At 37.9% G+C, this 16,523-nt stretch overlaps 1 protein-coding gene and 1 long non-coding RNA gene across 3 annotated transcripts in view; one reads left to right on the forward strand and one right to left on the reverse strand.

Annotated features, from left to right (window-relative positions):
- Positions 1 to 16,523, reverse strand: part of RBM20 (RNA binding motif protein 20) — a 102,513-nt gene that overhangs the window by 67,882 nt on the left and 18,108 nt on the right. The gene's annotated exons all lie outside the window — the stretch shown is intronic.
- LOC135991079 (uncharacterized) lies at positions 1,816 to 16,040 on the forward strand. The gene is made up of 3 exons (XR_010606475.1): positions 1,816 to 2,022; positions 12,688 to 12,777; positions 14,400 to 16,040. It is a non-coding gene; the product is annotated as an uncharacterized LOC135991079 (long non-coding RNA).

Raw genomic sequence — 16,523 nt, forward strand, 5'->3', positions numbered from 1 at the left:
GGTTTCTGGAAGAGATCAACCAGCCACATTGTCACTCCAGTGCCCCAAAGTGACAAGCCCATTAACTGCAGCGATGTCACAATAATTCTCCCAACAGCTTGGTGACCTCTTCGTAAACCTCTCCCCAGCCTAACACAGGCCTGAATAAACCTAGCTCTTCCACAAACTGAAAAAAAATTATGCAAAAGCCTGTAAGTTGCTTCCAGGTAGCAAACTTCCAGAACAAGTGATGTTTATCTTCTTGTTTGGGGTGGCAGGTCTGGTTTTGGGGGGGTTATTTCTCAAATGCCAGTTTTAATTACTAGCAAGCAAGTTGACCACGATTCTGACACTGACTTCAGAAGTCCACTAGTTTCAACAGGGGTTTCATACCTCTTTCATATTTCCTTTCTAACACTTTCTACATGAGTTATGGAGAACCCCCAGTTGTGACTGGCTGAGATGGGCAACCTCAGAATAAAACCTTGAGAAGACCACTGAAAACCACAGGTAAATACTGGTTGTCTAGAAAGTCGAAATAGAGAAATCCTCACTCAGTCTCCAGGGAAATCCAGCCAGGCCACCAGGATCCTACTGATCCACCAAACAGCAGCAGCACAGCCAAGAACATAAGGTGAACACAAGTAGCTCCCACACAACAGAGAATGTTGACTCCTTCCAGAGGTTAAAGTAATGCAGTCTCTCTTTGCTGAGACCAATAACCAGGCTTTGTGATACAAATGCTCATTCACTGGGAATCCAAATCAGACCTGTCAGTTTGCTGTGCAAGAGTCACCCAAAATGCCCAACTTCAGATACTTCCAACAGGGCTCTACACTCAAAACCATGGCCTGAGCACAGACAGCATTTCCCTATCCCCATGAAGCATCCAGGCAGGTGCCTTTTTCTTAGAGCTATTACTGTTAATGACACACATCAATGCTTTTCGTCCTCATTTGGAAAAAAAAAAAAAAAAAGGCACAAGCCTTCTTAATTCTCTGCCATGAAACTTACATCTTAGCACAAAGAAGATTCCCATGTGCAGAACACTCATTTCATCTGTCATCAAGCTGAAAAAAAAAAAGAGTCTACTGCTCTTGACAGGCTAGAAGGTAAGAAAATGACTTTTGGTCAAGAGTGTCAGATGATATTGGCAATCTCACCAATCTCATCAAGGAATCTCCTAAGAAATATCACCTATTGCTGTTCATAAACCTGAGCCTGGTTTGGCTATATTCAATTGCAAGCAAAGAAGGATAATAAAGCAGTTCATGATATGGAATGGATAAAGCATGTGCAATCTTATTTGTGTTCTTTGCACCTGTGTTTTCTACAGTTTAAATTATAATACTGATGTTTTAAACTGCATTCAAGGAGTATCCCTGTTCATTCACATGAGAGAGAGTAATATGTTCTATTTTTCATCAATATGTAAACAAAAAAGGATGCAAGATCTTGTAGAGCCCAACCAGTAGCCAAATATATGTATTGGCAAATTACTATTAAATTGTTTACTATTGTCTCAGGGCAACTTGAGTACTCCCAGAACTAGTCCGTGAGCCCAGTTCACTTGTCACTGTAATTCCTCCCCTTTGTTCTCTCCACATTTATTATCTTCTCTGTTGTGTTTCAACTCGCATTATTTAATTCACAATATTACAGGAACCTCTTGTAGCTCATCTTACAAACCGGACTGTAACCTCTACCCGCGTAAAGCCACAACTGCATTTCCCAACGCGCAGAGCAACGAAACCACACAATCCTCGCTAAAGCCCTCTAATCCTTGACAAAGTCTTTGAGGTGGAGGCGGCCGCCCCCGCTAGATGTGCACAGCGCCTACGGGAACGGCACCGCTCACCCCGGCACGGTCTGCATCCCCACAACGCCGACAGCTCCCAGCTGCGAGGCCGTCGGCGCAGCCCCGTGCCCTGGGACGCCTGCCCGTCCTGCCCGTCCTGCCCGTCGCCTCCCAAGTGATGCTGCCGTGGAGCGAGGGGCAAACAGCCCCTGTGCCCGGAGTCCCCTGTGCACACCTACGGCCAGGTGGGTCACACAGCAGGTTTGTCACAACTGCCCAGTCTTTTTCTAGCATCGACAGACTGTTCCTCCCCTAAAGAACATAGGAAAGATGATGTTTTTACTGAGTTATTACATTTTTAATTACTTATTGCAGTATAACGGTCGATTATCGCGTTGTCTGTAATTTCATCCTCTCTATGTTCGTCCTCTCTATATCCTAATTCTTTATATTCCAGTCATTACTCTTCACAGATCTCACAGGAGTTATCAGCTATTTCCTAGGTGTTTTTGTTTTGCATATCCCTTAAAAGTACTAGAAAAGAAAGCATTGATAATCGGTCGGGATATTAAAAAAAAAATCAAATCAAAATAAATATAATGCGAACTTTATTTTTCAAAAAATCCAGCTAGGTTCAAGCCTCCTAAACTCATCTCAGGAAAAAATCAAACGAAAAAACCAAAGCAAACATCATGTACAGAAGAAAGAAGAGATTGTATGATATGTGTGTATCTAGACAGAGAATTCATGATACATGCAATGCTTCTGTATTTCCATTCTGTTTTAAAGGGTGCAGGTAACACACTCTGGAATTTTTGTACGGTGAACGCTTTCTCTTAAGTTAGAAGAACAAAACTGGCTCCATAAAGGAAAAGTATAGCTATACAATTGAAAGAATATTAAACTCCTTTCAAGATACTTAAACGCATGCGAAGTTAAACAAAGTTTTTAACCTTTGCAATTTTAAAATGCCACATTAAAAACATTTTAATAGTTAAATATAAACATTAGTTGACTTCTGTATTATAACATGGGGATCAATGACAATTTACAATGTTTATGTAAAACAACTTTTATCCATCCCCCCAAAAATGCAGTGCCAAACACATCAAAGATTTGGCTGACATTAAAAGCTCTTATTGTTCAACTGTGGTAGTATACTGACATTTAATTATAACATCCAAATACTTTTGCGTTCATTCTGTGTACCCTCTAGACAGCACAGAAAAGGACTTACTGAGCTCTGTGAGGATTTCAAGAAAATTTACTTCATTGCCAGCATTAATATGAACATATTAACCTCAAAGAAACAGAATTTTTGTAACATTTTAACTACCCTCATATACTGCTGAAGTGCCCTGTTCAAGAGATTCAGTGTTTTTCCTCACCATCGTTCAATGACCTTTTGTCTTTGCTATACTTCTGTTGTACTGTGTCTCTTAGAAATATAGAGAAATATACTTAAAAACCACTAAAAAAATTACGTCAAAAATATTTGACTGAAAAGGATAAATGTGTCAATTCAAGCCATGTGTTACTATTTTTTAAATACAAGATTCTAATATAAACTGTTTACTTCTAGGGTATTCACAAAGAACGGGATGGCTTTTAAATAAGATGTTTCCTCTACAACAGTGAACTTCTAGGGAAAATTTCCTTGTCCATTTTTCCAAAAAGCCAAGGGCGTAGCAGCTTCTAACTACACGTGCAGCTCAAACCTCTCAGAACAGCAATACAGAAAATCAAATTTCTTAAATGTTGAATAGACTGCAAGCAGTGCGCTAACGGAAAATTATTCTACAAGTTATAACAACTATGATACTGTCTGCCGAGTGATTAGAAAAACCTCTGTTATATACGAGGGGTTTGGTTTTATTTGTAACTTTCCCCCCCGCCCCCTCCTCTGCTTGATATTTTGTTTCACAGAAAAAAAGCAGTGCGTACCCAGTTTTAGATTACAAAGGATTACAAAGTGTTGAGACTGTCAAAAGGAAGAGTGAAGGCAAGCTGTGAGCCAGATTAACACCGATGCATTTTCACCTGGATTTTCTTCCCACCACCTAATTTCATAGGGTTTTTTCCATTCAAAATATTCTCTGTTTCTTAAATTTAAAAGTAATCCTTCAAACAATCTTATCGTTATCTTTGTTTGAACTGATGAAGTAGGAATGTCCCGTGCTCGAGTCTCGGTATTTTGCAGGCTACTCTGTTAAGGAGGATGTAACCAGCCCAGCTGACACATTAACTCTACTGTAGTTTGTGGGAATTTAAAGATTTTCTTTCAAGATGACAATTATACAAGAGATGAAATTGAACCTTCATTCTTAATAATCGAAGCTGACTTCCAAACCAACTAAGTTTTAAAATTCTGAACACATCATTCAGACTCATACTTGAGGAAAAAATAGCAGAAACTCAGCAGACCAAAAAAGCCACGAACATCCTTAACATTTGGTAGTTACCATAAAAATGAAACAACGAGAATTGTTGCACTCGCTTGCCTCTCAATCCGTACTGTATATCCTCCTTAATAGGCAGAGGGTTTTTTTCAGTATTAAAAACATCAAAGACAAGTTGATGAACTTTTAAGATTATGTGCTACAATAAACGATGAGTAGTGAATACAAAAAGCAGTCATTAACATACTCACCTACTAGTTTCAAGAGCACATAATTACAATTATGGCTGTCAACCTTCCCATTTCAGAGTTTTCCTGCAAACTTTAAAATTCCAGAAATAAAGATGACTGCAACCACATTTTTTTTACTATGATTCCTTTCTAAAAATATATTGTAACATGTATTCTGAACCAGATTCTTTATGTTTGTATTAAGAAATTCTACACTTATTAATATGCAGCTAATTAGGCCACTGATTGAAACAAACAATCTTTGAAATACAAAGCAGAGCTTTTATAAGTGGCCCAGACCAGTTTTATTATTGCTGCTCCTGAAATCTAGAAGTGTTAGAGCCAGGACATGGTAGCCCATTATTGTTCCCTCATTGCAAATTAAACAAAATAAAAGAAATCAAACAAATCTTCTTGACATTATATACAGAGTCCTAAGACAGCTTTAATCAAATGAAATATCACTACTCATTTGAAATTATTAACAGAATTCACCAACAGCATCTTTAGTTGAAAACAGACAGACGAATAATTAATATGAAAAAGCCTAGAAACAATTTTCCTTTCACAAATTTTCCACCAAAATATTTCTTCTTCTTTTAATTAGCTAGCCCATTATCTGAGTAACTGCTGAATCACATTCTGTTAAAAGCTGGCTGACAGTATGACGCACTTGGGCCATCTTCATTGCACGTCGATCGCAGGAAACACTTTCAGGCTCTACTGAAAATGCACAGCTATTTCAGTTCACTTTCAAGCACGGAATGACATTTCCTTAAGCAACCTGGTTGTGTGCTCAGTGTTCTCTGCTCTGTTGGACATTTACGCAAGTGAAATCAACTTAAACCAAAGGCAATTAACAAAAAATAAAGGCATAAATTATATACACTTGCTTATGAAATTCTGAGTGGATACTGAAATGCACTAAAAATTACTCAAAGGATTTTTGGGTAACTTTTTTTTTTTTGACATAAAAACAAAAATCAGGCTAAACAGCCACCCAGAAGTTATTTGTTGAAATTATTTTACAGCTTTCCAAAGGAGGAAGAATGGGTTCAGATTTTAGGGTCCAGATCCGTCAGTGGAAAATCCGCCCTAACACTTTGCTTCCACACCACATGCAAACTCAGCCCCTAAAGGCATTTAGTCGATCAGAAATCAGCTCCAGCGATAAGCTTCAAATGCTGGGTCTGGTAATTCCAGGTGTTCTCAAAGCTGTATTGGCGTCACAGATGGAGAGAATTTTTACCCTTCCCCACATCCTGTTTTAAAAAGCAGATGTGGGGGCTCCCGGGACCCTGACAGACAACTCTTTGTTCCCACTCGACTGGAGGGCGTCCAAGTATTCTTGCTAAAGAAAATGGAGTTTCTGTGTCCCAGTTGTGCTACGAATGAAAAAAAAATCACTAATGCCACAGGCTCTTTGGAGTACACTTTTTGATAAGAGTGGCCAAGATCACCAACACCTCCACAAGTTCATCCGTTGGTTGATTTTAAGGTCATTTTTTTGGTTGTTTTTCTCTCAAGCCCCAAAACATAAGTAAACAAATTTCTTTGAAGGTAACAGCTCTAAGATTTAAGATCCATTGTGGAGAATTAATTGGGCTTGGGCTTCAAATTGTCCCACGTCAGTTATTCATAAAGTAGTATTTGAAATCACTAACTGAGTCCAATGCAATTATTTTCCTGCTCAACAAAGCCAAGATTCCCATTCTTTCTTTAGTCGTTTTACTGAGACATTTAGTAGTGGGCTGTTTAACAAAGCTTAATACTGGACATTAATACCTATTTTGCTCAGATACCAGGGGGTGTGTGGAGGGTTACCTGGCATGTTTGCTCAAGCAAAGATTCAGAAAAAGAACTGTGAATGCTAAAAAGGAAATTTTCGAGCTCCAGCAGGACTAACAAACAACAAACAGAAACCCCCAAACCAGCTGTCTTTGGCAACTTCACACATGAATACAATTCTGAGAGAATTGAACAGGAGTCTCTAAAATATTATTTTTTTGTAAAAGCCCACCATGATATATGATGAAGAGACAGGATGGAATACAAAATGTATTTGCGTGTTCCTGGCAAAGAAGAGTTTATACTCCTTGCTGCTTTTTGGGGGTAGTAAGATGGAATATATTTATTGGTATAATAGGATTTCTAAAACTGCATGACTTGCTTAGTTATATGCCTATAGCTATATGTACCAGGTCAAAAGGTACATGTAAAGAACTGTTCCAGAGCTAATTATTCCTGAGGAATATAATTACTTCCTGATTTTACTAGTGTACCTTAACAATGGCTTCAGAATATTTTTAAAAGATTAATAAACCTCATGTCCTATTAAGATGATATTTGATACATTGCGTAGATGTGTATTTTGCAGCTTAAACTCCTTCACAGGTTCCCTTACAGTGCTATATGCAGCAGGTCACTCCTAGAACTAGAAAGCTTTAGCTCATAGTTTAGCAACTCCAGTCTTAAGACATACAACGCTGCATCAGCAACGAGATTATTGGATTTTCTTTACCACTCCATTTACTGGGAAACATTATACTCAAACTATATTGAAGTTCAGCAGTAAAACCCATTTAAAAGAAATTTCTATAGCTTTCACCCCAGCTAAAATAAAAGTAGAAAAAACACGGGTCATTGCTTTAGAAAATAAACTCCTGTTGAAGGGACAGCTAAATACCACTGAAGTAATCCATTACATTCAGCACAGTTCTAATACTCTGCTGACCTGTATTACTTGTTTGATACATTAAGAGCCTGAAAAGTTGGGTTTTGGTAAATTTAAAAAGTCACCATGACAAATTTTAACAAGGAAAACAGTGATATGTTGTGAATGTTAAGCCATTTCTACTATCCGAATAGAACAGTTTGGCTGTTTAAATCCTTGAAGGTAGGTGGCTTAAAGAAATCACAGCTCTCCAACTGGAGAGGTGGAAAGAATCCGGCTGGGACCAAAGCAGCTCATTCTTTAACATAGCTCATTTTTCTTCTCTTTTTCCCTGCTACACTTTTTTTTTTTTTAATTTTAATTTGTGAGTTTCAAGACAGGTGAATGACACCAAGAAAAGATAAAGACTTCCATATGGCAGCTCTACAGATCTCTAACCAGAAAACACATACAATCCTCTGAATAACAGATAGTACACTTTACAGCATTTAAACATTTTCATATCTACTCATCTAGTCCTGGGCATCACCGGGGATTCATCTACACTTAAAACCCATAAAATTAAAAAGTGTTTCAGAGCAGTCTGTGCTGCTAAATTTGCATAAGAGCATTTAACAAATCTATGTAGCCAGAACTACAAACTCCCAGGACAAGGAACGACCAAGTTGTGCGATTTGGATGTTTTAGTTAACACGAGCAGGATTGTATGCTACTTAATACAGGAGTGGCACTCGTGGGGATAACTGCAACAGAAACAATTTATCATTATAGCAAATAATAAGATACACTGTCATATCCTTTAGGAAAATGTTGACGATCTCTGCCACTATAGAAAAATATGGGCGTAATTATGCTACCATTTATTCTCTGGTTTTAACACAATTCCTGTTTTTCACCTGAGACTGCAACTGAAAAATTATCTATAGTGATATAAATAAGAAGTACAATATCAAGGAATATCTGTTCAGCTCTTTAACTACTTTTTAATCTTACTCAATACCAACATGTAACACTTGTTTTCATTTGTGACAGAAATATTTTGAGTCAGATTATCATTAGTCACATCTCATAAAACTCTTTCCAAACATTTTAAACCAGTTCACACAAAACCTCATAAGACTAATATTGCAGGTAATGAAAATTTAGACATACAGCAGTTAACACACTGAAGACATCCAAGGAAGACATAAATGAGCTACAGGACTGTGTGAACTGCTAGTGCGATGACCATGTTTTCTCAAATTAAAAGTTTATACTGAAAGACGAGATAATTTCCATTTTCCTTTGTTCAAAGCAGTATTTCCTCCTCATACAGAGATTTGCATCCATTGTCTAATAAGATTATATAGATGCAGGTGTTAAATAATAGCTTCTGCCAGGCTTCACTAATGCAAGTTCAAATACATATTATTTGTCACCTTTCGTTTTTCAGGTATAATCCGCCACTATTGCTGATTACACAATGATTTTTCATGTCAGTAGGCGTGCCAACAAATAGCATAAAAAAACCTCTAATAACCACGGACAAAAAGAAAACTCCATGTTGCTACATGAGGAAAATATTCTTGTAATATTATCCATGGTGTGATTAAGCTGAAGAGACAGAGGTAACTTAACTATTATTAATAATTACATATTTATACAGACTGAATACACTAAAGAGCATTCATTTTTCTGCTAACACATAAGCTCATGCATTTGCACCTTCTCCTTCAAAGTGCTGCTTTAATTTTGCAAATGTGTCTTTAGATAGGGAACCATTTACCAGTTAAACATCCCTATTGAATAAATTGTTTCTTCTCTTCGCCTCCTCACCTCCAGCAAAAGAAAAGTTGTTATTATGTGAGAGGGGCTGAAAACAGATGACAAACTACCATTCTGCCCAGACCACCAATATTTATCTGCAGTGATACTGTAAAAATAAAAGGCTATGCGTGACCTCTTAGCAATATTTTTTTTTTTTTTTTTTTAATTCTGAGTTGACACTCATCATTTCTTCTGGAAAACAGTGCATTATATTCAGCTGCAGATTTCTTAAATTTTCACAGTGTTACAGTTTGTTTACACTACTTTGTTCTAGTTTTAAAACCCAATATAAATAAAGCCAATTAAGACACGTAATTTGTTAGTTATGTAATTATTATTAACCCTCAAACAAAGAGTAGTAACTGCAGTTAAACTGCTTTGCTCTTTCAACACCGCGGGGTCCAAGAGTCTGGGACAGGGGGCAATGTCAAGTCAAGACACTAAGCGGTTAAGCAAAAAAAAAAAAAAAAAAAAATTAACATAATGTGAGTGAATCTGGCTACTACCAGCCTCCAGCACAGACCAAGCACTCCTTAGGCATTCTAATGGTTTGCATGGAACTCAATGTGCTCCTTCTATTCACTATTTTGAAGTTTCATTGAATTTCTTACCTTTATGAAGGCATATAATTGCATTTTAGCTGCTTAGCTAATAGTAAATCTTAAAAAAAAAAAAGCACATAAATAACTCTTACTTAAATAAAACACTAGGTAATTGAAGTGATTCTCCTTAAAAACAAACAAAATAACTGTTTAATTGAAACTTTCCCAAATGCACTTTTCCTGAAAGGACACCTATTAAACAATAAATAAATAAATAAATAAGTAAATGAGGAGGTGTAACAAATATTTAATACTTGCAAGTTGTTTAAGCTTATGTAATGCTAATTTATGATTTTGATACATCTCCATTTAACAAAGCGCTGTGGGAGGCGGCATGTGTTTCTATGGCTTCCCGGTCTCACCAGCCGTGTCTTCCCCCAGTTTCGCCCCACAGCCCGGTGCTCACTGAGCCTCACTAGCAACTTTAATGAGCATCCTTAAAAATAGAAAAAGAAGTTCATGACTTCTCCTATCTAGGTGTTTTAAATACCAGCACTATCAAGCAGTCACCCCAAGACCCAGGAAGGATAAGGATATGTTGTCGACAAAGGTAAAAAGAAGATAAAGTCTTCAGTGCCCACACCCTGCCCTGACAAAATCCAGGGCTTGATATTGGTCTGCAAGTCAAAAATAAACCATCTGCATCTGACAGCAGCAGAGAACATTTCCAGAGTTATCTGATCGTTAGTTGTTTTGCAAACCACATCAAGCACTTCACATAACGGCATCCCTATCTGCTGTAACCCATTTGGGAACAACAATTCTGAATCATGTTCGAGAAAAAAGAATATTTGTCAAGGGCAATAGGAACAATTAAGAAAAATAAATCCTACCTCTGAGTCCTTTCTCTTGTGTCTGTGCATTGTGCTTTCAATAGAAGTAGACATAGTCTTTACAAATGCCACCACTATCCCATTCACAAGAAGAATTAAAACCAAAATACATAAACTTTCATCTGCCTTTGCTAATAACACAATAATATAACATACTGGAGACACAAATGCTTCTATCAAAAGATCAAACAGCTACACACAGCAGTAAAATAGCCTACGTTCTCTTCCTCTTCATAGGAACGAAAATTCATTAACTATCAAACGTTATTCTAAGTAATAATAACAAACTAATATCATTAAGTTAAATGAATACACTACCTTTTCTGATCCATTATCCTTACTTTTGAGCTTTTCCTCTTACTGATAAAAATTCAGTAATTCCCCATGTTCTTGCCGAGCACTCACGTAAGTTCGCAAGGTTCGACTGCACGCAGTGCCCCAGCCAGTATAGCTTAAATCTCCGACAGACGGCAAGCCCGGCAAGATAAGCACTGGCCTATGGAAAGTTTAGCTTTTGAAAGGGAACAGGATGCTTGAAACACAACTTAAGGCCAGGACAGTCTGTAAATTAATGTTTTGTTATACGCTGTAGATTAACGATCAAGTAAATACATTTACGAGATCATCTGCCAGGTTCCACTGGATGTTATCAATTACTAATCAGTTCATTTGATCTATTTTGAACAGGCAGGTATTGGACCCACATTTTCTTCACCATAGAGTTTTATAATTTCATAACAAAATTAAACAAGCTAATTTCTGAGATATGCAATTTAACTAACAAAAAGATGGTGTGCTTTTTAGCTGAAACATGCAGATTTCTTTGCAAAACAGCAGAACAAAGCTTTTTCCATTGCAAGATTGTCTTCCATAAGAAACCTTTTTCTTTCTGTTTTGAGAAAAGTAATTTGCTTTTGTTTAAACATAGTATGTTCTAGATTCTATAAACTGAGCACTGACAGGTTTTTCTTGAAGACTATAAAATAACCAATTTCTGTAATGCTTTTTAAATTCAAGGTCAGAAACCAAGTTTTAAACACACCTTACAAAGTTGTAATAGCTTAGGAATTCTGCATCATTACTAGATCGCATTGTTGCATGAAGACATTTTCACTATAAGAAGTATTGAAAGATGATTTTTAAAACTGTAAAAGAAAAAAATTCTATTTGCATTTTACTCAGAATTTTTAGTAAAATAGAATTCTACCAATAACCTTGATGTTACACAGAAAGGTTTAGAAAATAACTAAGTTTCAATACCTTCAGGTACACTGGGATTCAAAGGTACTGAACAGTTGCAGGGAGGACAAAAATTTCATTAAATCAAGGGGCAAAATCATCTGTATATCGTAAATGAAATGACGCGTATTATTCAGTCATACTTCACTAGCCACAGTTAACAAAGTATCAGCATATAGAACAGGATCTCTACGAAACCAGATGAAATTAGCATTATTCCATGAAATTTATTCTTGAACGTGCATATCCTCTTATTTAAAAGATTAGTATTCACAAAGGTAAATAAATTAGTTATTTCCAAGCCTGATTTAAACAAAAGCAAAACAACCCCCCCCCCCAAAACAACAACAAACCACAACCGTTGAATATTTTTAAAAAGACGCAAGGTTTTTCCTACATATGCTCTGAAAAATAATTCAAAATAGCACCATGGAGGTTCAGAGACACCTAAATCTCTTTCACACGATATATTTTTAGTTTAGAAGTGATAAATAATTTCACCTGCCAGTCTCCAATCTCAGATTCTAACCCCGAAGGGACTTCCCTTTGCCAGAAAAATAAAATGCTTTTGGAAGATAGAGGGTTTTTTCAATGATACACAATCCTTTTGATGGGATACAGGCGAAAAAATGTATTTTCCTTCTGCACTACATACACATATATACAAGAATGTGAAACAATTTAAACTAAAAGCAAGCCAGTATCTCTCAGAAGGTAATAGCTTCTCGAGGTCATGACTTAAATTTCTGTGCTCAACATACCTAGAGATTAAACACAAAAATGGGACATTTTTGCAATCACCTTCAAGAACAGAATACACTGACGCGGTAAGCAAGAATAAGCTATAATATGAACAAATGTGAGGCACTACTTCACTGAATGATCTCTAAATAGAAAGTATCTAATTACAGTAGAATTGTCTGATGTGCCACAGTATGTTATTGTTGATCGATGGATAAACATGAGTGATTGTCCATTTTGCTTGTCCCATCACTCCCCCCATAACCTACTCAAAGGAGTTTCTGCATAGAACAAGACTTCTGGATGGTTATCAGTTTACTCTTATCTATTATCAATGGGGAAAAATAAGTAATGGAGTTTGATATCATGTTCTATGATTTTTGCAGAAATATTCTTTCTTCTGTAAGTAGAACAAAAGACTGAATGGACCATGTCACTTCATAATGACCTCCACCTTTAAACTGAAAAAGGGCAAGGTTAGTATGTACAACACGACGTTTAAAGACTAAAATAAGTGATTTATGCAGGAGAAGTGGTTTATGGTTTACTCTGTAGCTTTCCTATAAAAGTTATGGTTTGACACAGTTGAGTTAGATAAACATAGCTCCTAGGAAACAATGACAAAATATGGTACCGCATTACTGATTAACAAAAATTGCCTAATTGGAATTAAATAGAACTTGGGGGCTGAGGTGGGAAGAAAAACAATTAAGAATTTCAAAGGAATGTTTGTAACATTAAAAAAATCTTACTTGCATCTGAATAATTTTTTTAACCAATTGCTGCTAAAACAATCTTGTACTACTTCTGCAACGGAAAAGCTGCATGGAAGTGTTTTAACTATATTATGCATAAAGAATTTACTTCTAGACAGACAGCTTTTACACTTACAGACAACTTCTTTCTCTTAAAATCAGAAGATGACTGTAAAATCACAAAAAGCATAAGGGGAGTAAAATCTTTTAAAAACGCTGTATTTCGATCAACTGACTTTCCTACTGGCAGTAACACTTTAAACTGCAGAGGAATTTAAAAAGCTGTCTCAACACATCAAAACCAAACTCAGAACATCTTAACAAGTTTCTCAAGTTTCTATGACTAATAGTGTATCACAGAGTTGATAGTTATGGGCTAAATGCAATCCTGACCTTTTGCGCTTAACGGCTCCGAGACCCGCGGTCTGTGCGCTGAGCCAACACAAAGTCTACGCTTACGGCAGCGCTCTGCACGCCAAAAATCCTTCCAGGCAGGATTTCAACTTGTTTTATACAGGCTCTTTAAAACACAGGAAAGGGCTCCCCACTCCTCCCAGGAAGGCAATGTCTTTTATAGCTGCTCCCTCCTTCATCAAAGTCAAATTTTCTTGGAGAAGAGACCATATAGTGCCAGAAAACCGCTGCTAATAGAGCATTTTCAGGCCTTTGATTAATGTTACAATTCCAGTACATAAAGTTTTCTCTTTCTATAAACTCTGAAAACCTCTGGCCTCTCTCAGACAAACAAATATTTACTTTCCATTCCCACAACCTTAAAGCAAGTCAGTGGGCTGGATTCCTGAGCAGAAACCTCTCCAGGTGTCAAATCTGCTGTGATTCTCCATGGCATTTCTTCCAAACGGGAAAAAGCGAGGGATATTTCTTCTTTGTGCTTTATACACAAGGTCTAGCTGCTGAGGAAGAAGCAGACAATTCTTACATAAAATGTTAAAACCAAAGAAGGTTTGGTAGAGGAGAAACTAGGGATCAGACAGATCAGGACATGACAGGGCATCAAGAATACTAGAAAAATATTGTGTGGCAGAAAGCCTGAAGGAAAAGTTACTGAGGAGTAGGGGAGGAAAGGGAGAAGAGCTGTGGAAGAAGGGCATGAAAACATCACCCTTTTAGGACTCCTTCCCCTTCTCTGTCCCCTTTCCCAGCCCTTATTTCACTGGAGAGCCCATGTTCACATACTCTTTGCAAAAGATGCGGAAAAAGAGGCAAAGAGGCTCTGCAGAACTGAGTCCCCTGGACTTGGAGGAATATTTAATGAAAAATAGAATTCTCTCTCTGCTACTCTCCAATTTCCTAAAGCCACTGTCATTTATTTTGTTTCACAGGACAAGCCATAGAAATCAGAACGGCAAAGCCCGTTAATCACCAGCAACACTGCAGTGAGCAAAGACAGCGTGAGTCAAACAAACAAGCCTGGACTGACTATGAACAACAAATGCTCCTTAAAAGCAGCTGAAGATCATCAGGAAACTGTAAAATGAGACATGTGCATCACGTAAACCTCTCCTTTTTCCCGCCTCCCCTGCATGGGGGTGTTTTGACACTGAACTGGGGAATTCCCCAGAGACAGAGTAAAGGAAAAATAAAAACAGCTTCCAGACAAGCAACTCCAGGCACAATAAAAACCAGATGAGGAAGACACTGGGTAAAACAGCAAGACAAGTAAACATGGCAAGCCATCAAAATGACAACTGTGTTGGAAACAGCTCTTCTTCCCAGTGTTTCTCAGCTCCTGTTCAACCCTCCCTGCCTGAACACACACAGACAGGGTAGAAAGCGCCATGCCAGATCAGATCAACCAGCCCAGCGATGTGTGTCCTACCAAAGGCCACCTACAGGCAGCTGCTCCACGGATGGTGAGACAACCACAAAATACTAAACCCACTTCAGGAATTTTTCTCCTCCTTTCCAGAAGCTAGTTAATGCCATGTATTTATGCCTCTTATCATTCTTATCTCCATCCCATTTTCCTGGGCTTCGCCAAAGGGCAGGATAGCCTAAAAAAGTGCATACAAAACCCACCCTACAGGATAACTGCCAATAGATTGAATCCTCCTGCACCAGCCCTAATGTCCCTTGAAGACTTCTTGGACATGGATTCAAGTGAGAAACCCTACACAGCTGGATGTAGGGATGCACAGGGAGCTGCTATGCCCCATGTACTCCTCAAATCCTGCCTCTGCACAGCACGACTGCACCTGTCCCAACGCAGGATGCCTGGCGCCTTCAATTAATGCTGAGAAAATCCTGAGCAAAGTGCCTACTTAAATTTGATGGGTTTGCCATTTAAAAGATGGTCCGTCAGCCTAATAAAAGCACTAGTTAGTAAACAACATTATTGCACAAACACTGGCAGAATTATGAGCAACTGCAAGCTGCAATTACTTTGACCTTAGTCACCATGCCCACACAACCAGTGATGCTAGTGCTGTGGTTTTATTTCAGATCAATGCAAACAACAACTAACAAACATTCCCATCACCTCTTCAAAGAAGAGGAATCACAATTACCCAGTTCTGCTAGAGAAATTTACAATTGAACAGATGTAAACTACTTCATAGCCCTGAGGAAAATGGCATTCATTCACCAAAGTGTAGCTTGAGCTAAACTAATCCGAGTTGCGTATCTAGCTTTTGCAGAGCTTTGAGTAGCAATCAATCTTCCTACATTCACCAACAAGTGACTTGTTAATCTGCAGTTTTCATAATGTAATAAAGAACAGTTGGATTAACCAGCTATCGTCATAACAGCCTGATGAGCTTCTTAAAGTCTCTTGGTTACTTATTGGGTATGACAGAGTACACAGTTCAGTGAAACAAACTGGGCAGTATGGATTACATCATGTTCTGCCATCTGGAAAACATTATAAGATAACCACTAATACTGTGAAGTCTCCTGAATCTGTTCTTCATTTATAACACAACCACTTGAGCTCCAGAAAGAGCATCTGAAGAATGATTTGTAAAATATGTTACTCAAATCTTAACTAGGATATTGTTTTAAATAAAAACCATATCTAAGTACGAATTTGAATTTCAGCTCATATCCTTAACCAATTATATACTGATACAAATCTTCACTAATAAATTCTCTTCAAATCCATTCCTGCAGTAGACTAGTTCGCTCAGCAAAGCCATACTGGGATACAGCTCTCCAGGACCAGGAAGGTGATTTGAAGACTCCCCAGTAACCAGTTAGCAGCTTCTACTAGGTATGCAGTGAGATCAAAAAGTGTGATGGCATTTGACAGTAACACAGAAATGTAAGGTCACTGCCCCAAACAGCTCAGTGAGCGGGTGGGACAGGCTGGCAGCAGACAGAGCCACTGCCGTCATGGGGGCTATAGGTTATTCCTGTGCTATACGCTGTTCCTGTGCTGGTAGGGGCAGTGCTCACGGTCAGCTGCTGAAGAGTAATGCTGCCTGAAGAATGCACCGAAGAGCAACTCA

Source organism: Caloenas nicobarica, chromosome 7 (assembly GCF_036013445.1).
Source record: "Caloenas nicobarica isolate bCalNic1 chromosome 7, bCalNic1.hap1, whole genome shotgun sequence".
Classification (NCBI taxonomy): Eukaryota; Metazoa; Chordata; class Aves; order Columbiformes; family Columbidae; genus Caloenas; species Caloenas nicobarica.